Source organism: Salmo salar, chromosome ssa09, assembly GCF_905237065.1.
Source record: "Salmo salar chromosome ssa09, Ssal_v3.1, whole genome shotgun sequence".
Classification (NCBI taxonomy): domain Eukaryota; kingdom Metazoa; phylum Chordata; class Actinopteri; order Salmoniformes; family Salmonidae; genus Salmo; species Salmo salar.
In genome coordinates, this window is record NC_059450.1 from 66,730,064 (window position 1) to 66,757,048 (window position 26,985).

Genomic DNA, 26,985 nt, shown 5'->3' on the forward strand with positions numbered 1-26,985 from the left:
GATTACTATGTTGTTGATGTAAAGAATATTTGTTGGCCCGTGGTGTGCAATGAAGAGCAACCAGACGCTGCACTTGACACATTTCTGAAATTGCTTATCCCAGTTACTAATAAGCATGCACCCATTAAGAAAATGACTGTAAAAACTGTTAAATCCCCGTGGATTGATTAGGAATTTAAAATGGTATGGTTGAGAGGGATGAGGCAAAAGAAATGGCAAATAGGTCTGGCTGTACAATCGATTGGCAAACATACTGCAAATTGAGAAATCATGTGACTAAACTGAATAAAAAGAAGAAGAAACTACACTATGAAGTTTATCTGACCAAATGATGAAAGACAAGCATTGTAATTTTGAATTCCGGAAAGTAAGTGTGGAAGAGGTGAAAAAATGATGGTTGTTTATCAACAATGACAAGCCACTGGGGTCTGACTACTTGGATGGAAAATTACTGAGGATAATGGCGTATGATATTGCCACATCTTCAATTTAAGCCTACTAGAAAGTGTGTGCCCTCAGGCCTGGAGGGAAGCAAAATCTATTTCCCTACCTAAGGATCGTAAAGCCCCCTTTACTGGCTCAAATAGCCAACCATTTAGCCTGTTACCAACCCTTTGTAAACTTTTGGAAAAAATGGTGTTTGACTAGATACAATGCTATTTTACGATAAACAAATTGACAACAGACTTTCAGAACGCTTATTAAAGGGAAGGACATTCAACAAGCACAGTACTTACACAAATGACTGATGATTGGCTGAGAGAAATCGATGACAAAACAATTGTGGGGGCTGTTTTGTTAGACTTCAGTGCGGCTTTTGACATTATCGATCATAGTCTGTTGCTGGAAAAACGTATGTGTTATGGCTTTACACCCCCTGCTATAATGTGGATAAAGAGTTACCTGTCTAACAGAGCACAGAGGGTGTTCTTTAACCTGTTAGGGCTAGGGGGCAGTATTTGCACGGCTGGATAATTTTTTTTACCCGATTTAATCTGGTTACTAATCCTACCCAGTAACTAGAATATGCATATACTTATTATATATGGATAGAAAACACTCTAAAGTTTCTAAAACTGTTTGAATGGTGTCTGTGAGTATAACAGAACTCATTTGGCAGGCAAAACCCTGAGACATTTTCTGACAGGAAGTGGATACCTGATGTGTTGTATTACCTTTAAACCTATGCCATTGAAAAACACAGGGGCTGAGGAATATTTTGGCACTTCCTATTGCTTCCACTAGATGTCACCAGCCTTTACAAAGTGTTTTGAGTCTTCTGGAGGGAGATCTGACCGAACAAGAGCCATGGAACGATGATGGCCCATTAGACACCTGGCGCGCGAGTTCATGTTGGGTACCCTCGTTCCAATACGTTATAAAAGAGTATGCATTCGTCCACCTTGAATATTATTCATGTTCTGGTTAAAAAAGGCCCTAATGATTTATGCTATACAACGTTTGACATGTTTGAACGAACGTAAATATATTTTTTCCCCTCGTTCATGAAGTGAAGTCCGGCGGGCTTAGATCATGTGCTAACAAGACGGAGATTTTTGGACATAAATGATGAGCTTTTTTGAACAAAACTACATTCGTTATGGACCTGTGATACCTGGAAGTGACATCTGATGAAGAGAATCAAAGGTAATGGATTATTTACATAGTATTTTCGATTTTAGATCTCCCCAACATGACGACTAGTCTGTATCGCAACGCGTATTTTTCTGGGCGCAGTGCTCAGATTATTGCAAAGTGTGATTTCCCAGTAAGGTTATTTTTAAATCTGGCAAGTTGATTGCGTTCAAGAGATGTAAATCTATAATTCTTTAAATGACAATATAATATTTTACCAATGTTTTCTAATTTTAATTATTTAATTTGTGATGCTGACTTGACTGCCGGTTATTGGAGGGAAACGATTTCCTCAACATCAATGCCATAGTAAAACGCTGTTTTTGGATATAAATATGAACTTGATAGAACTAAAAATGCATGCATTGTCTAACATAATGTCCTAGGAGTGTCATCTGATGGAGATTGTAAAAGGTTAGTGCATCATTTTAGCTGGTTTTATGGTTTTGGTGACCCTGTCTTTGAATTGACAAAACATTACACACAACTCTTGTAAATGTACTGTCCTAATATACTCTAAATTTATGCTTTCGCCGTAAAACCTTTTTGAAATCGTAAAACGTGGTTAGATTAAGGAGATGTTTATCTTTCAAAGGGTGTAAAATAGTTGTATGTTTGAAAAATTTGAATTTTGACATTTATTTGGATTCAAATTTGCCGCTCTTGAAATGCACCTGCTGTTGATGGAGTGCACCACGGGGGGGACGCCTGCGTCCCACCTAGCCCATAGAGGTTAATGGAAGCCTCTCCAACAAAATCCAGGTAAAATCCGGAATTCCCCAGGGCAGCTGTCTAGGCCCCTTACTTTTTTCAATCTTTACTAACGACATGCCACTGGCTTTGAGTAAAGCTATGTAGGCAGATGACTCAACACTATACACATCAGCTACCACAGCGACTGAAATTACTGCAACACATAAAAAAGAGCTGCAGTTAGTTTCAGAATGGGTGGCAAGGAATAAGTTAAGTTAGTCCTTCATATTTCAAAAACTAAAAGCATTCACTAAACCCTAAACCTCAACTAAATCTTGTAATGAATAATGTGGTAATTGAGCAAGTTGGGGAGACTAAACTGTTTGGAGTAGCCCTGGATTGTAAACTGTCATGGTCAAAACATATTGATACAACAGCAGCTAGCATGGGGAGAAGTCTGTCCATAATAAAGCGCTGCTCTGCATTATCAACAAGGCAGGTCCTACAGGCCCTGGTTTTGTCACACCGTGACTACTGTTCAGTCGTGGTCAGGTGCCACAAAGAGGGACTTAGGAAAATTGCAATCGGCTCAGAACAAGGCAGCACGGCTGGCCCTTCGACGTACACAGTGAGCTAAAATCTATAATATGCATGTCAATCTCTCCTGGCTCAAAGTGGAGGAGAGATTTACTTCATCACTACTTGTATGTGTGAGAGGTATTGACATGTTGAATGCACCAAGCTGTCTGTTTGAAGTACTGGCACACAGCTCGGACACCCATGCATACCCCACAGGACATGCCACCAGAGGTCTCTTCACAGTCCCCAAGTCCAGAACAGACTATGGGAGGCACACAGTACTATATAGAGCCATAACTACATGGAACTCCATTCCACATCAAGTAACTCATGCAAATAGTCAAATTAGATTTAAAAAACACAGATATGGAACAACGGGAACTGTGAAGCAACACAGACATAGGCACAGACACGTGCATACAAACACACGATAACATACGCACTATACACACACATACACATGGATTTTGTGTTGTAGATATGTGGTAGTAGAGTTGGGGCCTAAGGGCAGACACTTAATATGTTGTGAAATCTGTTGTGAATGTTTTGTAATGTTAAAAATATATATATAACTGCCTTAATTTTGCTGGACCCCAGGAAGAGTATCTGCTGCCTTGGCATACAAATACAAAATAGGATTATGAATGGGACTGAAATGTGTGTCCCCACATGGTTAGTTATACAAGACTATGTGTGTGTGTGTATTATATGGATTACATACAATACAAGGACTAAGCCAGACATAACAAACACAAAGCTGAGAGCTGGGGTCAAAAGGGTCACCAAGTCCCTGGGAATAAGCTTATGTCTTCATCCGATTTGCCTGATTGGAGCTTTTTGTTTAGTGGTTTGGCGTTTTAGGGTGGTTACGATGGTTCCTAATCAGCTGGCATCTCCCCTGCCATGACTAGGGCTCAGTAATGTTCTCAGAGGAACCCCTTTTGGCTGGCCACGGTTCTGCCATTATGCTGCCATGGCACGGAATTCTGCTCTGGCATGCTTCAGTGTCCATTCCATGCACGTGGCACGTCAGAGAAGACACGTATGACAATAGTGTCCTGTGTAACATTTATGGCAAAAATACTATCCTGAAACAGTCACAATCTCACTCAATAACTCAATAAAACAAAGGTTCACTATTACATGTAAATGCCTAGATACCATTTCCATAAAGATAACATAATTTAGAAAGTATTTAATGCACTGTAAAAATGTGTGCCTAGAATTATTGGTAATCAATTAAATCCTTTTTGTGGGAGTAGATTTGATTTTACTGTGAAGACATTATTCTTGAGCAGACTAGTTTGGGTATTAGATTGTATTGTTATGCAGATAAGAGTTGCACACAAATAATATCCTTTATAAAATAGAGGTAGCCCATAGGATTTATCTGGAAATATCTTGGGGGGATAAAAATGACTAACAATCTGCCAAACCTGAACAGGCTACTACAAAAAACGTATGATTTATCAGTAAACCAACAATATCTGTAATGTGTAAAAGATGTGAAATGTACATGGACACAAATTTTATTCACGATTCATTGGATAGGAAACTGCAACAGTCAACTTGAGCTTTATAGCAATTCCAAAGGAGAAGCAGTAGAACTACTGGGGTTAAATCTACCTGTTTCCAGTTTCCTCTTTGTGTTTTAAGATGCCTACACTCTTGTGTCTCTAAGGAGCTCTACTGAGATAAAGAGCTATAGGAACAGACATGACAGACACAACTGTACACACACACACACACACACACACACACACACACACACACACACACACACACACACACACACACACACACACACACACACACACACACACACACTCCCTGATTTGTAGGTAAAGCCACTGTGCGATTGAGGCAGTTTGTTCTTTTCCATTCCGGACAAGAGGACGGGTCACATTCCACCTGGCTAATTAAGGTATGTGTAACCCAGTGTTGCCACCAGTGCGCACAAGCCGACTGCAACTTAAGCACAAGCTATCGGGGTCAGGAAGGTCATATGGGAACTGGACCACGCTCTGGTTCTTTTCCTAGTTCTGGTCTAGCTTCACTTCCAATTCGGCTGGCTCCCTAAATGCCCCATCAACATGTTTAATCAAATTAGTAAGCAGCCAAAAATTGACGCTTTTCATTAATTATACAAGATAATTCTAATTGCAAATTCAAATGTATTCGCTCAGAACAGAAGGTGTTCAGTAATATTTCAGGGAATTTGCATATTAAATGGGGGTCGTTCTGCATTATGTATGGTAATGTATGCGCATTGTCTTTATTTTTAACTCGCGGGCCATATGCGCGGCTGCTTGCCTGAGCAGGTGAAAAAAGTCCAGAGTGTTTAATTTCGCTGAACAAACGCAACGAGGCCGTTTGTCAAGTGCTGTACGGTTGGTGTCAATCTATGTTTTTTCCCCACTTTCCTGGCCCTGCCTTTGATTAGCGGCAGCGATGGCACCACCAGTAAACAAACCTGCGGGTTGCCAGAGAAGGAAGTCACTGCTGTTAAATTTCTCTGCTTCCTGTTTCGGTTTGCCTTTTTGTTTGGCGTCTCTTTTCACAGCCAGCAGTCAGAGATGACACTGCATCGTCAGCGGATTTCACAAACAGAGGGCAGGCGTGTTTCCCAGCATGCAACCAACTCAGCACGACCTGAACAATGTAGACAGCTTACAATGGAATTAGGACTGTTAGTTGTACTACCTTAAATGAACTGGCTTGTTGGAGTCAGGTTACACCCTGTGCAATACCAAACAACCGCACACTGCTTCACCTGTGGGGGTATTTGGCAAAGAAACTACAAAGCAAATGTATGGGGGCTGTAGATTTCATTGCATTTGTACGTTTTCTCAGGGTTGCTTTTAAACAATACAGTAGCCTAAATGGGCATATCAGCTCAGTCTTCCATTTGGCTGTGTCCCAGGCCAATCCATCAGAGGAGAGGCTCTGCTAAAGAAGATGAAAGGAGGTTTCCCCAGTCAAGAGCATTACACTGGTGTGAAAAAAACAATGCACTGCTTTGGGAAAATTGAACATAATGTACAGAAAATTACTCTATGCTGTTTGAACTTGGCACCTGGGCATAAAGGGAAACGTGCACAACTGAATTAGAGAAAATAACAAACCATATTCCTACAGTTCTGGATGAAAAATATATACATTTCCCTTTTCATCTTCTACTCTGCTCTGACGAAGGCCTTGAGGCCGATACGTAAAGCTTAACAAAGAGCAGTGATGCTAGCAAGAGTAGTATGTGGGTTTCTTATTTTTTCCTCAACTTCTACACTGTGAAAACATACAGGAGGAAGGGACCGTAAATGTTTCATAAGTCAAATCTCAACGCAGTTCAACAGACAGGTAGACTCTGGTCAAATCAAATCTTGATCTGTCTGTCGGATTCGGTGCCTTTTTCCGCGGCTTAACTGTTTCCCCCTTCCCATTAAAGAGTGCTCCACAACCTGACACTATCCTAAAGCTTCGATGTGGTTTTCTGAGGTGTTAACACAACGTGGGATCATTGAGAAGGGGAGAACGCGGATCCTCTAGGAAAGGTAAATATTAATTAAAGCGGGAAGGAGTGGTGCCGGGAGTGCTAGCGTGGCTGATGACAAGTTAGGTCTCAGACTGAAGGATTCACTGAATGAGCGGAGAACCCAGCTCCCTTCACTCCTTCTCAGTCACACAGGACAGCTTTTAATAACCCAGGCGCACACACACACACAGACAAACACACACACAGAGAGAGAGAGAGAGAGAGAGAGAGAGAGAGAGAGAGAGAGAGAGAGAGAGAGATACTGAAAGAGAGGGACGCTGCAGTCAGACCTTACACATTCCAACACACCACGGCTATGACTAAAAGGCAGATACAAAGCCCCACTACATTCTCTATTCAATGTAAGTAGTTAATATGAAGGGAAAAGTGATTTCTCTATAGGAAATAATATCTGCATATTAACACAAACATATTAATAATCAACAATAAAGCAAGGATATGATTCTCTGCTTTCTGCCTGAAAACAGCAGGATGAGGTAATGGACGTGACCGTGCCATCTCTTACACCTCCGTCAGAAAGGGAGAGGAGAGAAAGGGGAAGTTGCCAGTTTGGCCACAGGGTGCCCGACGGCCGCCCACTCACAGCTAGCCATGGGAAAGTGCAACCTGGCATGCTATTGGTGAAGTGGGTCCACTGCCCAATGAAACCTGGCCCACAGTGAGCTGTACCCCTGGCCAAGGGGGCGACTCCAAGGACATATCTCCCCTGGATCAACGTTAGCTGGACAGATGGGCATCTGGAGAGCTGTTTCCAGCCCCAAACCAGCCACTGATGTCCAGCCAAAGCTAAACTAAACCCACTTACTCCATATCTGGCTCATATGAAAGTGGTTCCAATGTTTGACTCTACCTTTACTATGCTTATTGAATGTGACCGTTGTTTTAGTTACGGATGACAATGGCAGTTTGTACTGCAGTGACTGTTTGGGATCTCTGTTTGAGGTCCATTTAGCGGTGGAGGGGTATAGGACTGTAGTACAGATAAGAGCCAGTGAAGTAAATGCACGCACACACACAGAAATGATTTGTCTCATTAGCCCTGCTTTATCTGGTATTTACACGTATTGACTCCCTCCATACAAGCACAGTAGCGAGACCCCACCCTATAAAGGGGTTAATTCAATGGCATGTACTGTAGGACGCCTAATGGGTGTTCTTTCCCCATGTTAGATTAGCACATGACTCACGCAATAATTGAACGCATTATTGCAGTCAATAAAAATGTATGTCAATAAAAGCACTGATTTGGTTACTTCATTTAAAGCCTTTCTGTTTCCTGTACAGCAGACAGGACAGACACATGCAAAATTGCATGCTCTGAGGACAGTTTTTTTTGATGGTCAAACTTTCAACATAGGTTTGGTTTTTAGTGTTGCCTATCCAACTGCTCACAGTTTTCACGGATCCCTCCGGAACTTTCATTACACACACCTGTCCCCTATTCCCACTGATTAGTATTTGTATATATATGTACCCCTTTAGTTTCCATTGGGCTTTCGATTATTGTTACAATGTCCGTTGGTGCGTGTGAGTACCTGTGCTGTGTGTTTTGGGCTTTCGTGCCCTTGTGGATTGCACAGATGATTATGGGTCTCGTCCCGTGTGATAATCATTGTGCGTTTGTGTATTTATTCGAGGTACTCCTCGCTCTTTTGTTTTGAGTTTCAACCCTGTGTTTTTGTTACGTGTTTGTTTGGTCTTCGTCCCCGTGCCTTTACACGGCACACCGTAATTTGGTTCTAAATAAAAACCCTAATTACACATTCTTGCGTCTGTCTCCCGAATCCATTATACCAACGTGACAACAGTCCCGCGTCAAATTGTCAAAACAGAAATGGTGGAACTGCCTTCCAAATGGGTCGCCTCTCCAACACCATGGTATAATTGAGACTTAATTTAACCCTGCTCTTAGCCTGGCTTTATCTGGAGCCGAAATGGAGCCTTTCTGTTGCTCTGGATAGCCTCAGAGTCCTCCAAGTGCCTGGGGTCAGGGGTCATAAATGTGTTTCCGTTTGTGCAGAGAAGAAGAGGCTGCGGAGTCCTGCCTCGCTATGGGAGAAGCATGGGACAGCGTCTGAAATCAGCTGGAGCCAGCGATGTTTCCCAAGAGAAACTTTAGCCACTTCCTCCTCATGCTCCCTCACTCTACAGGGAAAAGCACAACATTCCGGGGTTCGACTCTCTAAATAGATAACACATGTTCCTCTTACGGGCTGGAAGCCAAACCACAGATCATAAAGACAGTGGTACAGTAAATGTTGAACAATGTGTCATCTGTGACAGTATCAGTGGTGTTGACGTCGATTCTGTTTCCGTTTGTGAATTTACCAGCAACCACAACTCTTGGAGAATCATTATTTTCTCACTTTCTGACTTGAGGCTTTATTTGTTTCCTGAATAGGAATAGAAATTGAATCAACCAAACTACCATCAGGGTCTTCCATATAAGTTTATCTTTATCTGCTGAGTGTGAATGCAGCTGTGTCTATAACAGGAGCGAGGGTCAGGGACTCACGGTCTCTCTGTGAGAGGTGGGTAGGAGACACAACAGAGGTAAATCCAGGTTCATTTCTAATCTGCATGTTGAACTAATGTCAATGAGAGGTCTCTGCTAAAACATCTGGGCCGGCAATGTTTCCTCAGGTTGAAAAGGAGCACAAGAACTCTTATGGAAATAAAAGCAGTTGAAATTAAACAGATGACTTCATTATAATAGGAGTACAGAAGTAGCTAAACTAATCAACGTTTGCTGTTATCTACTATTAGCAAATCCAGATGTTGGACCAGGTTCTTTTTTGTCTATCAGAATTAAGAGGCTCCCAGTACAGGTGAGCGAAAAATACCTTGGTCATGTTATAATCTTCTCCGGTTTATTAGACCTAGTGCAACCAAACATTGGTCACCATAGAATACAATTAGATCATGATAGGACAAGGCTTGTCCATACTTCATTACAGGCTTCATATCACATGTTGCCGTCAGCACAATTTCCTTCATATTAAGTGGACATTCCGGAGCTGAGAGTTTTCTGTTGTCTTATTGAGTTGCCAGTGTGTGTGTGTGTGTGTGTGTGTGTGTGTGTGTGTGTGTGTGTGTGTGTGTGTGTGTGTGTGTGTGTGTGTGATGTCAGGAGTGACAGGCTAGGAGAAGCTAATAGTGAGAGTGCTTTCATTAATGACTGACAGCTAAACAGCCAAACCATTAATAATACTTAAGCTTTCGCTTGGGGCCTGTCAGCCAAACACGAATCGATGGATCAATGCCTACACCCACACTGGCCTGTACAAACACACACTTTCTCAGTCTCTCCCCTACTGACACATATACACCAACACGCATACGCACGCATGCATACACACACACACACACACACACACACACACACACACACACACACATCCATGTCCTCTCCAGACTAGGTGTCCCGCTGCCCCTGGCTCTATATTACCGGACGTCTCTCCTCCTGAGGATAAGGGGTTCTAGGTGGAACACAGCGTTGATTTTTACTGGAGATTTTCTTCCCAGCATCTATCCAGGGCTAGAAGAGCTAATTAAGGGGACTGGGTCTGGATCTTTGGATCTTTGATTGGGGCGCTGGGATGTTTTGACAGGTGGGATTAGCGCGGTGTGATTAGGAGGGGGTCCACGTCGAGCTAGCTAAGCTGCCAGTAAGCCCTGCGCCGATGCGGGGAGTAACGCCATGCATGCAGGGGAGATGGACACCCTCAGCCCCCTATGGTACCATGTCTACTGCCTACAGGGCCCTACCTGCACTTCTCTACTCAGGTGTTTGGGAAAGAACTCACTCATGCCAGACGGACCGAGTACACTCTTAGGTTCTAGATAGAACCCTTTTAGAAAAAAAGGTTCTTCGGCTGTCTCCATAGCAGAACCCTTTGAAGAACCCTTTTTGGTTCCAGGTAGAACTGTTTTGGTTCCAGGTAGAACCTTTTGGGGTTCCATGTAGAACCCTTTCCACAGAGGGTTCTACCTGGAACCAAAATGGGGTCTCCTATGGGGACAAGTGAAAAACCCTTTTGGAACCCTTTTATCTGAGAGTGTCGGGAATGGGGAAGTATTTCAATGACTTCATTGCATGTATTTGAACTATGTATTACTTCTGTGTATTTTGTCATTGGCATTAGGTTTCGTGGTTGTTTTGTACTTTACATTTTGTCCATCGCCATCAGCACATAGCGGAAGAAGGCTTTTGGCAAAGCTAAGACAGTTATATGGCTAGGCAGTGAATGTAGCAAACCAGGCTCATGGGTGTCTTCTCAGTGTTGCCGTTAGGCGTTAAATGAACACCTGGCTACAGAGGCTTGGTTCATGTTGTAAGTCAACAACAAACACACCAAGGTTTACTCAGCAGATGGGCTGGAATCAACTGTGGAGAGCAAAATTACCAGAAAAAATAATAAAAATGAACAAATGGTGTGGACAAAGACTATTGTTGGTCTGCTGTGTGTGTGTGTGTGTGTGTGTGTGTGTGTGTGTGTGTGTGTGTGTGTGTGTGTGTGTGTGTGTGTGTGTGTGTGTGTGTGTGTGTGTGTGTGTGTGCACAGAGGACATATACATTTGTGCGAGTGAGTCCAGGTGTGTATATGTGTGCTCCCATGTGTTACCACACACACACACACTCACACTCACACACACACACGTGTATTCCCCCGGTGTGTTTGTAATCCCTCATAGAGCCACCTCAGCAGGTGAAGAGCCTCACTAGAGAGGGAGTGACGGGCTATAGGATTAACATTATCTAAAACTCTCCAGCCTCCCAAAGTATCATCCAGCGTGCTTAAGTTAAGGTGCAGGACCGGGGTGATTTGCATAAGTAATTAGCTAATGTGCTGTTCCATTTCTCTCCCATCTGGCTTCATGAGCCAGACCTCATTTCTCAAATTGACAGCCTGGTCTCTATCGCTAGCCACACTGCAACCTTCTCCAGTAATGGGACATTCACCTTGAAAACTCAATTTACCAGAGTCTGTCTGAAGGAAAAAGCCAGAGAATTTTCTCAAAAACACTTTGGGGAGAAAACACAACAAAAGCACGGCTGAGGTTTTGGTACATGACGAGTGTTGAGAGGGGAAAATTGGCAGAGAGGGTGTTGAAGTGGGTTTAACATCGCTTGTTGTTTGTACCGTATAAAGAACATCGAACTGTATAAAGAACAGTAAAACTGTTGGATACATCCAATAATCCACACAATAAGCTATTCATAGAGTCTGATTTTAGAACACTGGATTGGAAATAAAGGTTAGAAATGTGGCTAAAATGACCACCAAATTCCTTGACTCTCTCACTCTCACACACTGCGATTGTTTGTACCTGAACATCTGAATTGAGATATGATGTGTAACAGGAGCTTTCGGAGATAGAGCCCAAGGCAAGAGATTTTTCACACGCAAGTAACAAAGTAGCATTACAGATTCCTAAGGGCATGGGGTATGGACTCTTTATAATGTTCACTAAAGCATAGCGGGCTCTTCCTCGCTCTGTTTTTTGGTGATTTTATCCCGTCTCCACCCACTCCTGGTTATTCTCGTCGGCCCGAGTTGTGACAGGCATGAGCAGGGGTTGGTGGGGGCTGGCGAGAGCGATGCCAGGGTGCTCTGCTCAGGGACTAACTCAGGGAAATGGGCCAAAAAGCCAATCTAATGAAACCCCCCAAATTAATTTTCAGTCTCATCTTTAGCTGGAGGCGGTGTGGAGAGCCGGGGGAGTCTCTCTCTCTCTCTCTCTCTCTCTCTCTCTCTCTCTCTCTCTCTCTCTCTCTCTCTCTCTCTCTCTCTCTCTCTCTCTCTCTCTCTCTCTTTCTCTCTCTCATTAAATTCCTTTGTGCGCCGCGCCTGTTCCATGCTCACGGGTGTTAAAATGGCTATTCATTTTGCCAGCTGCCACCCTGGTAGTAAAGGAGAACTGTGACTATGGCGCCAGACCTCTGGGCATCTCTCTCTCACACACACACACACACACACACACACACACACACACACACACACACAGGTATTAGCAGTGACCGAACTGACATACAGTGAAGTAGAGCTAAGTAATGTAGCTAGCATAGCATCTTAGTCAAAGATAGCCCTGGCTTGATGTTAAAATCAGTCCAGCACATCCACATATTTCTCTCTGTGCCATTTAGCTGCGCCACTCCCGCGCCACACGCGTCGACCTTGGCGTTCTCCACTGGCGCGGCTGGTGCCATCTGCAGACGGCAGGCTTGGGCAGTAAAGCATCCCGACCCCAAGTTTTTGGGCCCGTTACGCCTCCACCAGGGGCCCGGGCCAGATGGCATTACCCACTAAGAGGGTTTTACTGCAGCTAAAGACGACCGGGCAGAGCCTGCCCGCCTCCCTCCTCCCTGCTCGCTGTGCCAAATGTGCCCCCCTCTACCCCCCTCGCCAACCCACCCAATATTTCAGTCATGATTATCCGGCACCAGACAATCCTTTAAAAGCCAAAAGGACATAACTGGCATAACTGCAACACAGCAAGAACCTGCAGCTGCTGGGATATGAGCAGACCTTCTTATTTAAGCTGCAGAGGAAAGTCCAACTTGTGTTTCACTGGGTTCTGAAACTCACATTGAAGACAGAGTGCTCAGAAACCATGCTAAAACTAACTTTGTACATATTTGTTTCGATACACAAGTGTGGGCACGTACCCATGTGGGCGGACTGACAGACATACCTACAGACATACTAGTTCAGTTGTCTACAGTATTTCACACTCTCACTCGGTGTGAGCCGAGTCATCCCCAGCACAAAATATAGCAAAAATAAAGGGGATGCTTTTTTACTGTATAGGAGAACAGAGCTGACGTGTCTATGGGTTCTGAGAGGACCTGCTGCTGGCTGCTGGTGTAGGGTAGCAAGATGTCTTTTTTTTTGCCAAATAGGAATTCTCTAAAGTAAAACTAAGCTTGACCACATATTGGTAGCTAATATCATTCATTTGCATCCTGGTTGCCCAATGAAAATATTGATTACTGTGACAGAAACAAAGATGCAACGTCCCTGTGGCTCAGTTGGTAGAGCATGGTGTGTGCAACGCCAGGGTTGTGGGTTCGATTCCCTCGGGGGGCCAGTACAAAAAATGCATGAAATGAAATGTATGCATTCACTACTGTAAGTCGCTCTGGATAAGAGCGTCTGCTAAATGACTAAAATGTAAAAAATGTAAAATGTAAGTCTCAACTGCTATAATGCCTTTATATAACGCTTTATACGAGTGTGTAACAATCATACAAATTGGTCAATGTTCAACCTAAATTAGTTGTAAATACATTTGGAGCGTGTGTGTTCGAACGTGCGCGTGTTCTCATTGGGTTTACCCAGCTCCTTCCCAGTGTACCAGTGGTCCCAGGCCCTGATTAGAGGATTAATAGAGGGCCTGCTGAGCTGAGGAGCTCTGTGTATTGACTGCAGGGAACACACTCTGCTCCCAAATCCCTCCTCCCCAGAGCCCCTGCCTTAAACCTCCACTCTGCCCACCGCTCACCTGTCTGTGTGTGTCTTTGTTTTTTGATTGTATGTGTGTATGTGCGTGTGTGGTAGAGGGAAAATGCATCCTGTGTTTGTGAATACAGTCAGGGCATGCTACAGAGGCTGCTCTGCTCACTGGACTTTACATCACCAAGTAGTAGGGTGGGGTTGTTTTGGACTCTGCTTCATGACATGATTGATTTTCTTTCAGCGAGTCAACCATAGAGGTCTCCCCAGGAGATCTGAGCTGGGGGTGGAGGTCAGGAGGAACTAGAGTGATAGGTACGTGTACGTGTGTGTGTGTGTGTGTGTGTGTGTGTGTGTGTGTGTGTGTGTGTGTGTGTGTGTGTGTGTGTGTGTGTGTGTGTGTGTGTGTGTGTGTGTGTGTGTGTGTGTGTGTGTGTGTGTGTGTGTGTGCGTGCGTGTGTACATTTTCCTTATTTCATCATCATTATTATAATCAAGACAAGTACTACTAGCTTTGCATGAAGCTGTTATTGTCGACATAAGCAGCGATGCTATTTTAACAACGATAACATTTTCTATTATTTCATCTTTTCATTAATGCTAAAGTACTTTGGAATATCCATCTGTACTCATGTAGTACAGTACACTAGAGCCTGTCTAAGTTTTGTGTATTGTGTCTGCCATGCTCCCAAACCGAAAGGCTACTCTGCACCACTTTGCCTCTCAGATCCCAATGATCAATGTCTTACAAGACGACATGTTTGCACTAAGGGGCACAAAGCCCGTGTTGGAGCCCAGATCGCTGAAGCAGACGGACGAGACGCAGCGCAGACAAATTACTCCGCTTAACCCAATCCCGGCACATGTAGCACATCTCTCCCTAGATTTGTCAAGGCTTCGTCCTCTGTCAGCTATTATCCACTTTATTTCATTCTAGGGATCAAATTTGTATCCAGTTAGGCCTCTCATCTCTAACTCAAAGGGAATAAATAAAACTAGACTTTATTGCGCAGCACCCAGAAACAAGAAAAGGGGGGAACGGGAGAAGAAAAAAAGAGAAAAAAAATCTCCAATTAATTCGGATCAAGTCAATAACACTGTAATATTTATGAAGGCTGGAAGCCAGCCTGCCCTAAAACCCAAACTCCAGCAATCCTGAATTATAAATTGGTATTGATTTGTGTTGTGGGTGAGTGTGTGTGTGTGTGTGTGTGTGTGTGTGTGTGTGTGTGTGTGTGTGTGTGTGTGTGTGTGTGTGTGTGTGTGTGTGTGTGTGTGTGTGTGTGTGTGTGTGTGTGTGTGTGTGTGTGTGTGAATCCCTTTGTGAAGAGGGATAAACGTGTAGACAAGATGGCTGAAGGTCTACTGTATGTATACACTGTATATATGGGTTTGATACGTTTTCTAAGCGTTTTTTAAGCGTTTGTCTATATGTTTATGACTGAGTGCATTCTGTATGAGTGTATGTTATTGACACTGTAGCCAATCCATCTAGTTTGTTATGTCTGTGTTTTTTTGTGTGTGTTTTCATGTCTATGTGTGTGTGTGTGTGTGTGTGTGTGTGTGTGTGTGTGTGTGTGTGTGTGTGTGTGTGTGTGTGTGTGTGTGTGTGTGTGTGTGTGTGTGTGGTGAAAGCAATAGGGTCTCATCCTGCCCCGGCATCAGAGTTGCATCAAATATAGATGATCCTGCATCCCCTGCGAGATATGTACACAGTGCATAACAAAGTGTTGATTCACACACACACAAAGAGCCAAACCTTAGAAACAACAGGATTTCAACTGTCATTACCCCACACCGCTAACAAACTCAACTTGGTAGACAACCTATAGTGGGAATACTGTATAGAATTCCAGTTTGTGCAATAAAGATATATAATATGATGGTTTGGTTTATGATTGATCAACTGCCTCCCTGACTGTTTTCTCCCCAGTTAATATGTCTTTGGCAGATTCCGCAACTACTCTTTCACGTGAGCATATCATCGCTCGGTGAAATGTTTCTATGTAATATCGCTGGTGGATTTGTTTTGTGATGTTATTCTGCGTGGTTTGACGGGTTAGGCCCTATGAGAGGTAAGTGTAAGAAATATAAACATTGGGAAAAAGTTTGTAAGCTGATCATCAATTCTAATTCCTTGGGCGGCGTCTGTGTGATGATCCTGTGCGCCGGTGTTACCGATGAGCCCTGTGGACTCGGACTGTTTACGGTGATGTAATGGATCTCCCTGTGTGCTCGCTCTCTCTCGCTCTTACTCTCTCGTGGCCGGCCCCTCTCCTGCGACCCTCCTCATATCAAATCTCGGAATCTTTATATAGAAATCAATACCCTCTTAATCTGCTCCTCTTTGTCCCTGCCTCCCTCCATCCATCCTTCTTTTCCTCCGTCCTCCCCCCATCCTGTCTCATTCTCACTCCCTCAAGCCACGACTCTTCTCCACCCAGCCACCCCCCCAACTCAGCCACCTCTCCCTCCCTCCTCATCCACACCACCACTTTTCTCCACTCAGCCACCCCCAACTCCTCCCTCCTCATCCACACTCTTCTTTTCATCCATCCAGTGATTCACTCCCTCCTTTCCTTCTTCCCTTGAACTGCTGTGGCTGGTTTGGGCATGCCGCGTCCAGATTGCATCCTCACACTATGAAAAAAAAAAACAAAGGCTGATAAACGAAACCTGCTTGCTGATGAAACGAACTACCCTCCATTGCAGACTGACCTAAATAATCTGAGGGGTTCTTCCCCACGTTAGATATTCATAAAGGTGAATGCATGCTCCAGCTATGAAGGTTAAGTGTCTTGCTCAAGGGTGAAAACCAACAACAGACAACTCTCATTTTCAAGTGAAACAATGTTTCAAGAGCTACACTGTATATCAGAGGTGTTAAATACAACCTGAGGGCTGTGAGCTGTTATGAATGGTTATAGCAAGCATGCATTATAAACAAGCAGCTCTTATCCTGCATCAAATTGCCTCACATCTGTTTGGCAGGACTGGGCTCGTGGATGGACCGACTTAATTAGCCACACCACACTCCTCCTCCTGATTAAACCACCCGAGTGTGTGTGTGTGTGTGTGTGTGTGTGTGTGTGTGTGTGTGTGTGTGTGTGTGTGTGTGTGTGTGTGTGTGTGTGTGTGTGTGTGTGTGTGTGTGTGTGTGTGTGTGTGTGTGTGTCAGTGGGGTTTAGAAGGAATGGAGGGTTATCTGTGCATTCTTAATTGGGGAAACACTCGGGTGATTAGCGTGCGAGAGAGAGAGAGAGAGAGAGAGAGAGAGAGAGAGAGAGAGAGAGAGAGAGAGAGAGAGAGAGAGAGAGAGAGAGAGAGAGAGACCATCTTGGGGGAGGGGAGTTGGCCGATATCAAAGGTGAATACATTCATGATAGGAAGATGCTGCTGCGCCATGGTTTCACAATCAGCTGAGTTGAAGATGGGGGGGGCTATCTTCCATGGCACATATATCAATGGGCAGATCAGAGCCAAACCACATATTGGGTTGAGGTAAAGGACTGGGAAGGGAAGGGAGGAGCAGGTGGGTGTTTGGGGTGCGAAGGCATCCCAGCTAAGCCTGGGCTGTTGAGTCGATGGTGGGGCTGGGAGTGGAGGGCTCGGTGAGGGGTCCCCGGCGGTGTTTACAGATTACATCCCACCCCGTGTTGGTTCTTTGAAAGCCACAGGAGGCAGCGGTATGTCAACAGCAGGATCAAGAAACAGGGATCGATAGCTTTTCTCTCACCGACGAGTAGTAAGGGGATAATGGCAGCATTAGTGACAAGCAGGCGCTGGGGGGCGGGGAGGGGGGGGCTTAGCGGCTAGCAGGTCTTGGTAGGGGGGCCCTGTCAGGACCAGGGATTTTCCCAGTTCCCATGCCCCCACATGGAGCGCTGCTCTGGGTGGGAAGGTGGATAGGAGTCGGTGCCTGGGAGGCGTGGCTGGATCTGTTTGTGAAGAGAGTCAGTGTGTCGATGGGTGGGTTCCAATTAGGGCTCAATCCCATTTCAGTTAACTATACCTATCCAGAACATTCAGATCCACAACAGAGAGTAAACAAGGACGGAGGTAAGGGGAATGAGTTAGTATCCTAAAACAAACGGTGAATGATATCTTTTCCCCTCTGGTGAATAGGTTTATGGGCAACCTTGGGCCAGTGCACACTTCGCAGCGCATCACATCAGCCATGCTCAGCCCTGGGGGCCCGCTGGAGGCCCTGGCTCCACCCCGGCCTGATGGAACCACCCAGACGGATATTACCACAGGCTGTGAACACTAAGACAGGTAGCGAAACACCCCTTCTGTTCCCAACCGCCTGCCAACAGGGTGACTTGGCAGCTTCCGAGCCCCCATTCAACAGAGGGAGAGTGAAGTGTGTTATACTCACAGAGCCTTTGGGTTTTAAGGGACTGGAAAACCCTCCTCTGAATGGTAAATGGAGGATGATTGTTTAATGGCAACATCTGTATTTGAATAACTGCTCGAGGAGCTTCAGCCTCCTTGAGGAAAATGCAAAGATTCAATAAGTTAGAGAGTCATGCAGGTTGGATATGAGTAGTGGTTCTCCTCGGGGAATCAAAGCCAAGAGAGAGGTAGGAATAATGACCTGTTTTTGTGGGAGCATTGTTCACCAGAGGCAGCTAGTCGTATCATATCATCCCGGGGTAGAGTGCGACCGTGGCTGTGATTGTGTGGGTTTCTATTTGGGGAGCTGTAGTGTGTGGTGTGTGTGTGTGTGTGTGTGTGTGTGTGTGTGTGTGTGTGTGTGTGTGTGTGTGTGTGTGTGTGTGTGTGTGTGTGTGTGTGTGTTGGAATAGATACCCTGCTGAAAGGCGAGAGGGGTGAACCACAAACACTGGCGCTGATATTTCCCTCTTACCCTGTGGAGCAGTTGTCAAGGTCATCTGGGCGAACCCTGACACAAGCACATAAATATATGAGCGCACACACACACTAACACATTTACACACACACACACACACACACACACACACACACAAAGTAGAAGTCGAGGAGCAACTAGAAGGTGTAAGGTAATATGGCTAGCTACTGTATCATTTGAATTAAGGAGAAGAGACAACAAACAACTTCACGTTGAGAGTTTTTGCATCTCTTAGCAGAGCCCGAGGGGTGGTAGTCATTGGATAGGATTACAGTACTGTAAACACACTGCAGGTACCTCACACACATACACACACGCGCCTCACTGTGGCAACTGACCCATTTCCCCTGTCCCCAGTGCTAGTCTTGCCACCATCGGTCAGTAGACCAAACTAAATTCTTGCCAAAAATAGAACATAAATCTATGGCCCGAGAGGATGACGTCTACCTCTCTCTCTCCCTCCTTCTCTTAAAGACCGTTTGGGTTCATGAAAGTGGTGAGGGAGCAGCGGTTGGCCGTCCCCCTTTGTGTGAGTGACGGGATATACTGAATAATTGAACCAGAAGACCAGGCCACCAACAGTCCCCCATCCATATTTTACACCTACACCACAGTCTCCGACCCCCCAACCCCTGAACACACACACACACACCCCTGAGTCTCACTCCCCCCCAACCACCACCCCTGATATAGCCTAACAGCACCTTTATAAGGCCGAAACACAAAAGATACCACAAAGCAACGCTACCCACAACGCAACACCAGACAAGGTGTTCTCCATAATGCCAATGTGATAAAAAGCCGTTAAAACAACGTCGACACAGGGGCAACTGCCTTCAATAACATACATAAAGCCCAATGCAAAATCATGTAATAGCAGTTGGCCCCTTGTATCTGTACCTGTCTCCTCAAAACATAACCCCGGACAAACAACCCATAAAATCTGACAACGATCCCCTCCCCAACCTGGCAACCCCTTCCTCTCTCTCAGTCCTGACTCATTCCACCATCCCACTTCCCAACCTGGCAACCCCTTCCTCTCTCTCGGTCCTGACTCATCCCACCATCCCACTCCCCAACCTTGCAAACCCCTTCCTCTCTCTCAGTCCTGACTCATTCCACCATCCCACTCCCCAACCTGGCAACCCCTTCCTCTCTCTCGGTCCTGACTCATCCCACCATCCCACTCCCCAACCTTGCAAACCCCTTCCTCTCTCTCGGCCCTGACTCATTCCACCATCCCACTCCCCAACCTGGCAACCCCTTCCTCTCTCTCGGTCCTGACTCATCCCACCATCCCACTCCCCAACCTTGCAAACCCCTTCCTCTCTCTCGGCCCTGACTCATCCCACCCTCCCACTCCCCAACCTGGCAACCCCTTCCTCTCTCTCAGTCCTGACTCATTCCACCATCCCACTCCCCAACCTGGCAACCCCTTCCTCTCTCTCGGCCCTGACTCATCGCACCCTCCCACTCCCCAACCTGGCAACCCCTTCCTCTCTCTCAGTCCTGACTCATTCCACCATCCCACTTCCCAACCTGGCAACCCCTTCCTCTCTCTCGGTCCTGACTCATCCCACCATCCCACTCCCCAACCTTGCAAACCCCTTCCTCTCTCTCAGTCCTGACTCATTCCACCATCCCACTCCCCAACCTGGCAACCCCTTCCTCTCTCTCGGTCCTGACTCATCCCACCATCCCACTCCCCAACCTTGCAAACCCCTTCCTCTCTCTCGGCCCTGACTCATCCCACCCTCCCACTCCCCAACCTGGCAACCCCTTCCTCTCTCTCAGTCCTGACTCATTCCACCATCCCACTCCCCAACCTGGCAACCCCTTCCTCTCTCTTGGCCCTGACTCATCCCACCATCCCACTTCCAGAACCTCATCTTTTTTTTCTTCTTTCAATTTCTACCCGGGCTGCCGAGTAATGTCCTGCTTTTATTGTAAATCTATACTCTTAATCTGGCCGGCTCTGATGTGCTCGCTGGCCGATCAATAGGCTGCGATTGCTGGAAAGAGTCCGGGGAGGCTGATAACCCCATCACCCCCCGCGGAGTTAACCCTCACTGGAGGTTGTCAGTCAGTCCAGCACCTGGAAACGTGCATGCATGCATGCATACACACATAAATATTGGTGTTTGCTAATACCCGTCCACACAGATTGAGTGTACAAAACATTAGGAACACCTGCTCTTGCCATGATAGACTGACCAGGTAAATCCAGCTGAAAGCTATGCTCCCTTATTAATGTCACTTGTTAAATCCACTTCAATCAGTGTAGATGAAGGGGAGGAGACAGGTTAAAGAAGGGTTTTTAAGCCTTGAGACAATTGAGCCATTGATTGTGTATGTGTGCCATTCAGAGGGTGAATTGGCAATACAAAATATTTAATTGACTTTAAACTGGGTATGGTAGTAGGTGCCAGGCTCGCCGGTTGAGTGTGTCAAGAACCGCAACGATGCTGGGTTTTTCACATCTTTATCAAGAATGGTTCACCACCCAAAGGACATCCAGCCAACTTGATACAACTGTGGGAAGCACTGGAGTCAACATGGACCACAAGCATTTCGCTACACTCGCATTAACATCTGCTAACCATGTGTATGTGACAAATAAATTTGATTTGACCAGCATCCCTTTCGACACCTTGTAGTCCACGCCTCGACGAATTGAGGCTGCTCTGAGGGCAAAAGTGGGTGCAACTCAATATTAGGAAGGTGTTCCTAATGTTTTGTACACTCAGTGTATATCCACACGTTAACAGATGTCTGCATCTGAGAGATGACATGACTTTTGCTTTAAATCTCCAGAGTAAAACTGATCATATGAAAAACGAGGAGGCTTCAATATATACAGTATATGAGATCTATTTCCAGGAGAGCTTTCATAACTCCCCATCGACTGGTACAACCAATGATGGACAGCTTCCCAAGCCACTAATAAACAGTAACCGACACCAACAGAGACAGCCCTAAACAAATGTCCATTGACAGACTGTAGGGGATGGCTAGTGGTTCGTACTATAGAACAGATCATGGAAAGCGATGAGGGGTGGGGGGTGGGGGGTGGGGAGAGAAGGGTATGACTCCCATGTCCAGAAGGTCCATTAAGGTAAGAGGGTGAAGGGAGATAGGGGAGATAGGAGGAGACAAGGAGGGGTTAGGGCCCGTGTGGTCTATACTGAGTAATTAGCCACTGGTCCCCCAGTAAGCTCTGACAGTCTGGAAATTTATGGTCCCACTCATGGAACTGGCCCGGCCATCTAATTGCAATATTAGCTTGTAATAACACCTGTTTTAATGGCCACAGGCCAATATTTCACCACGCCCAATTGGAGCTTTCTGCTTGCCTCGGCACGATTTTCCCCATCAAATGGCAGCACTGGAAACAAACTGCTTCCTGGTTTTAGATGGAGGTCCCACCTCAGAGTGCAACCTCCATTTTGTCTGCCAACCAAATGTATCCCCTAGCCATCCCTTATGCTGGATATAGGTGCAAGTGTGTATGTCCAATGTGATATGTCATAGAGAAGGCATGTAAGACGTGCATAAGACATGAATAATGTATAATGATCACGAGAGAAAGAGGACATCGTCACCACACCAAACTAAATAAAGTTCCTGCAATTTCATCATTTTATATTCAAATGCTTGCTATATAGGGAGTGTGTGTGCACTTGCATACATTTAATCATGTGTGTGTGTGCACGCGCGTGTGTGTGTGTGGGTTAGCGTTTATCAGCGATAATCCGAGGAGAGGTGGTAAAAGATGCAGAGCAGAATCAGAGTTTGATTTACAGGGTCTTCGGATCATTTGAAACCGAGGCGCCTGGTGTGTGTGTGTGTGTGTGTGTGTGTGTGTGTGTGTGTGTGTGTGTGTGTGTGTGTGTGTGTGTGTGTGTGTGTGTGTGTGGAAGGGGCCATGAATTGCTGGCATTAACCACTTTACAGTGGCGACTGATAGGGGTGATTTGCATTGCGGGTCACCAATAGCAACCCTCCACCCACCCTGGCTAACTGTTTTATCTGTTGGTTAAGTAGCTTGAGGCTGCGTCCTCATAAATCCTGTATCTCTTAATAGGGCACTAAAATGCAGTGATATGGGCCGTCCGGCACTAAATCATGAGCCAGGCTTGTCGCTGGTAAACATTTTGGAATTGTTTGGGTGGGGTGTAACGAGCGCTGCGATGTAGCGGGGGGGCGGGGGTGACCACTGACACACACACTCTAGTTGAGGATGATATGGCACGGGGACATTCCTGCAGATTTCTACCCAAGGATATGCCTATTGGGACAGGATATGTATTTGTGTGATGCATGCAAGTGTGTGTGGTGTGTAGTCCTGCATGTGTGTGGCAGTGGAGGCTCCTCAGAAGAGGAAGGGGAGGACCATCCTCCTATCCTTTTTGATACAACTATACTAAATATATTCACATCACCAAATAATTGATTAAAACACACTGTTTTGCAATTAAGGTCTTGTGTAGCCGGAGGACAACTAGCTTCTGTCCTCCTCTGGGTACATTGACTTCAATACAAAACCGGAGGCGGCTCATGGTTCTCACCCTCTTCCATAGACTTACACAGTAATTATGACAACTTCTGGAGGACGTCCTCCAACCTATCGGAGCTCTTGCATCATGAACTGACATTTTGTCCACCCAATCAAAAGATCAGTAAATACACTGCTCAAAAAAATAAAGGAAACACTTAAACAACACAATGCAACTCCAAGTCAATCACACTTCTGTGAAATCAAACTGTCCACTTAGGAAGCAACACTGATTGACAATAAATTTCACATGCTGTTGTGCAAATGGAATAGACAACAGGTGGAAATTATAGGCAATTAGCAAGACACCCCCAATAAAGGAGTGGTTCTGCAGGTGGTGACCACAGACCACTTCTCAGTTCCTATGCTTCCTGGCTGATGTTTTGGTCACTTTTGAATGCTGGCGGTGCTTTCACTCTAGTGGTAGCACACTACAGCCTGATCCAACTTTGATGTAATGTCCTTAAAACAAGTCAAAATGAGGCTCAGTAGTGTGTGTGGCCTCCACATGCCTGTATGACCTCCCTTCAACGTCTGGGCATGCTCCTGATGAGGTGGCGGATGGTCTCCTGAGGGATCTCCTCCCAGACCTGGACTAAAGCATCCGCCAACTCCAGGACAGTCTGTGGTGCAACGTGGCATTGGTAGATGGAGCGAGACATGATGTCCCAGATGTGCTCAATTGGATTCAGGTATGGGGAACGGGCGGGCCAGTCCATAGCATCAATGCCTTCCTCTTGCAGGAACTGCTGACACACTCCAGCCACATGAGGTCTAGCATTGTCTTGCATTAGGAGGAACCCAGGGCCAACCGCACCAGCATATGGTCTCACAAGGGGTCTGAGGATCTCATCTCGGTACATAATGGCAGTCAGGCTACCTCTGGCGAGCACATGGAGGGCTGTGCGGCCCCCCAAAGAAATGCCACCCCACACCATGACTGACCCACCGCCAAACCAGTCATGCTGGAGGATGTTGCAGGCAGCAGAACGTTCTCCACGGCGTCTCCAGACTGTCACGTCTGTCACATGTGCTCAGTGTGAACCTGCTTTCATCTGTGAAGAGCACAGGGCGCCAGTGGCGAATTTGCCAATCTTGGTGTTCTCTGGCAAATGCCAAACGTCCTGCACGGTGTTGGGCTGTAAGCACAACCCCCACCTGTGGACGTCGGGCCCTCATACCAGCCTCATGGAGTCTGTTTCTGACCGTTTGAGCACACATGCACATTTGTGGCCTGGAGGAGGTCATTTTGCAGGGCTCTGGCAGTGCTCCTCCTTGCACAAAGGCGGAGGTAGCGGTCCTGCTGCTGGGTTGTTGCCCTCCTACAGCCTCCTCCACGTCTCCTGATGTACTGGCCTGTCTCCTGGTAGCGCCTCCATGCTCTGGACACTACGCTGACAGACACAGCAAACCTTCTTGCCACAGCTCGCATTGATGTGCCATCCTGGATGAGCTGCACTACCTGAGCCACTTGTGTGGGTTGTAGACTCCGTCTCATGCTACCACTAAAGTGAAAGCACCGCCAGCATTCAAAAGTGACCAAAACATCAGCCAGGAAGCATTGGAACTGAGAAGTGGTCTGTGGTTACCACCTGCAGAACCACTCCTTTATTGGGGGTGTCTTGCTAATTGCCTATAATTTCCACCTGTTGTCTATTCCATTTGCACAACAGCATGTGACATTTATTGTCAATCAGTGTTGCTTCCTAAGTGGACAGTTTGATTTCACAGAAGTGTGATTGACTTGGAGTTACATTGTGTTGTTTAAGTGTTCCCTTTATTTTTTTGAGCAGTATATTAGCTAGGTAATATCTTTACATTAAAAACCAAAGTCTGTCAGATTTCCACTCATTCCAATTAATGTAATACCCCTTGATCTTCAAGAATAGGACTTGGAAATATAGATTAGCCAAAATTGTTTTACCTGAGCATAATATTTTTTTACAATCAGTCGGGGTCTCAACTTACTGTTGAGAGTTAGAATAGTAGGATACACAAGGTGCACTTTAGAAATGTGGTTGTGCATCAGCAGTTTTTCTCTTGTTATGTCAGTTACTGATAATCACTCAATTAGCCATGTCAGGTAACTATTTTTAGATTTGTAAAATAGTCTTACCTGCTATCTAAACTTGTATTAATCATGGCCGAATACTGACAGGGCACACAGGGCATGTGCCCAGGAGCCCTGACCTCGAGGGGGCCCCCATTGATGTTGTTAGTCACTGTCACTCAAATATCATTAACATGGCATAAGTCATAGCAAAATGTATAGAATAGTAGGTAATTAGCTTTCTCTCTGCTGTCAAGAGGGGGGCGACTAAAGTGTTTTGCCCGCGAGGTGGGGGGGCCCCTCATCCAAATCTCACTTAGGGCCCTCAAAAGGTTAGGGCCGGCCCTGAATCAGTCACCCAACCAAGGCAGGGCCCCCCAGTTACCCACATGGGCCCCCTACCTCCTCTCCTCCCCCCATCTGATGATTAGCAGAGCGGCAGCATGTCATCTACACTTATTGACAGCGGGCTCCTGTGGTTGGTTGCAGTCAAAAAAGTCTACACTGTGCAGCTGTTGCTAGAGCGCATTTTTCACTGGCTGTCCACTGATCGCAAAAACAATGATTGATAGGCAGCTTAAGCTTCTTCAATTTAACCATTATTGGGATAAAATACACAAATACAATTGTAAACAGCCATCCACAACCACCACAATCCGAAGCCTAAGGCGCAAATAGCTAAATGAGAGAGCAGCAGTGTGATTCACATCAATGAGAGATGTAAATAAGTGATATCCGTATCGCCCGTAGGCTACACCACTGCTTTCGTCCTCCAAACGTTTATTCAAGTTGGATAATCTTTGGATACCAACAGCAGTCACACCATTGGAAGACATAGCTTGGACTGTAGCCTATAAAAGCCTATTCCTGCTCTGTTCACGCGATCCATCAAACACATTTGGTGTCAATCATAGTGGTCTCTACCTTGTGGTCAGACTTGCTCAGGAATAACTTTTTCAATGCTGACTCGAATGTCATTGAGAAAACAAAGATGTCAAAGATGTTTAGTCAAACATCCTTTCTGAATATAAAAGTAATCCTGTAAGTAATCATTTAGTTTTTGAAAAGTATCTGTAATGTGATTACAATATTATTGCTGGTAATGTAAGGAATTACAGCTAGTGTTTTTTTTGGGGGGGTAATCCATTACTCACCAACCATGGCTAGAGGTCTGACTAAAGACAATAGCATGAGATTTACTGAGATCTTAACCTGATCTAGGAAAACAAGGTGTGACATGATCTCTGTAGCTTTAGACTGTTACTCCTACCACAGGCAGCAAGAGGTAAGAAGACATGTCTGTATGTGTGTGTTTATATGTGTGTGTGTGTGTGTGTGTGTGTGTGTGTGTGTGTGTGTGTGTGTGTGTGTGTGTGTGTGTGTGTGTGTGTGTGTGTGTGTGTGTGTGTGTGTGTGTGTGTGTGTGTGTGTGTGTGTGTGTGTGTGTGTGTGTGTGTTTGTTGTGACTCTGTATATGTGGATCACTGGTTTCCAAGCTTCCAGCTCTCCTGTCCCCTGGCCATTCTCCAAGCTCAGTCTAACGAGCCAACATGGATTTGGTAATGACCCTTGTGCCCTCAGAGGCCACTA

The 26,985-nt window shown here is 45.6% G+C and overlaps 1 protein-coding gene across 8 annotated transcripts in view; it reads right to left on the reverse strand.

The window, feature by feature from the left end:
• LOC106611650 (transcription factor COE3) overlaps window positions 1-26,985 on the reverse strand; it is a 96,339-nt gene that overhangs the window by 47,354 nt on the left and 22,000 nt on the right. The window lies entirely within an intron of this gene.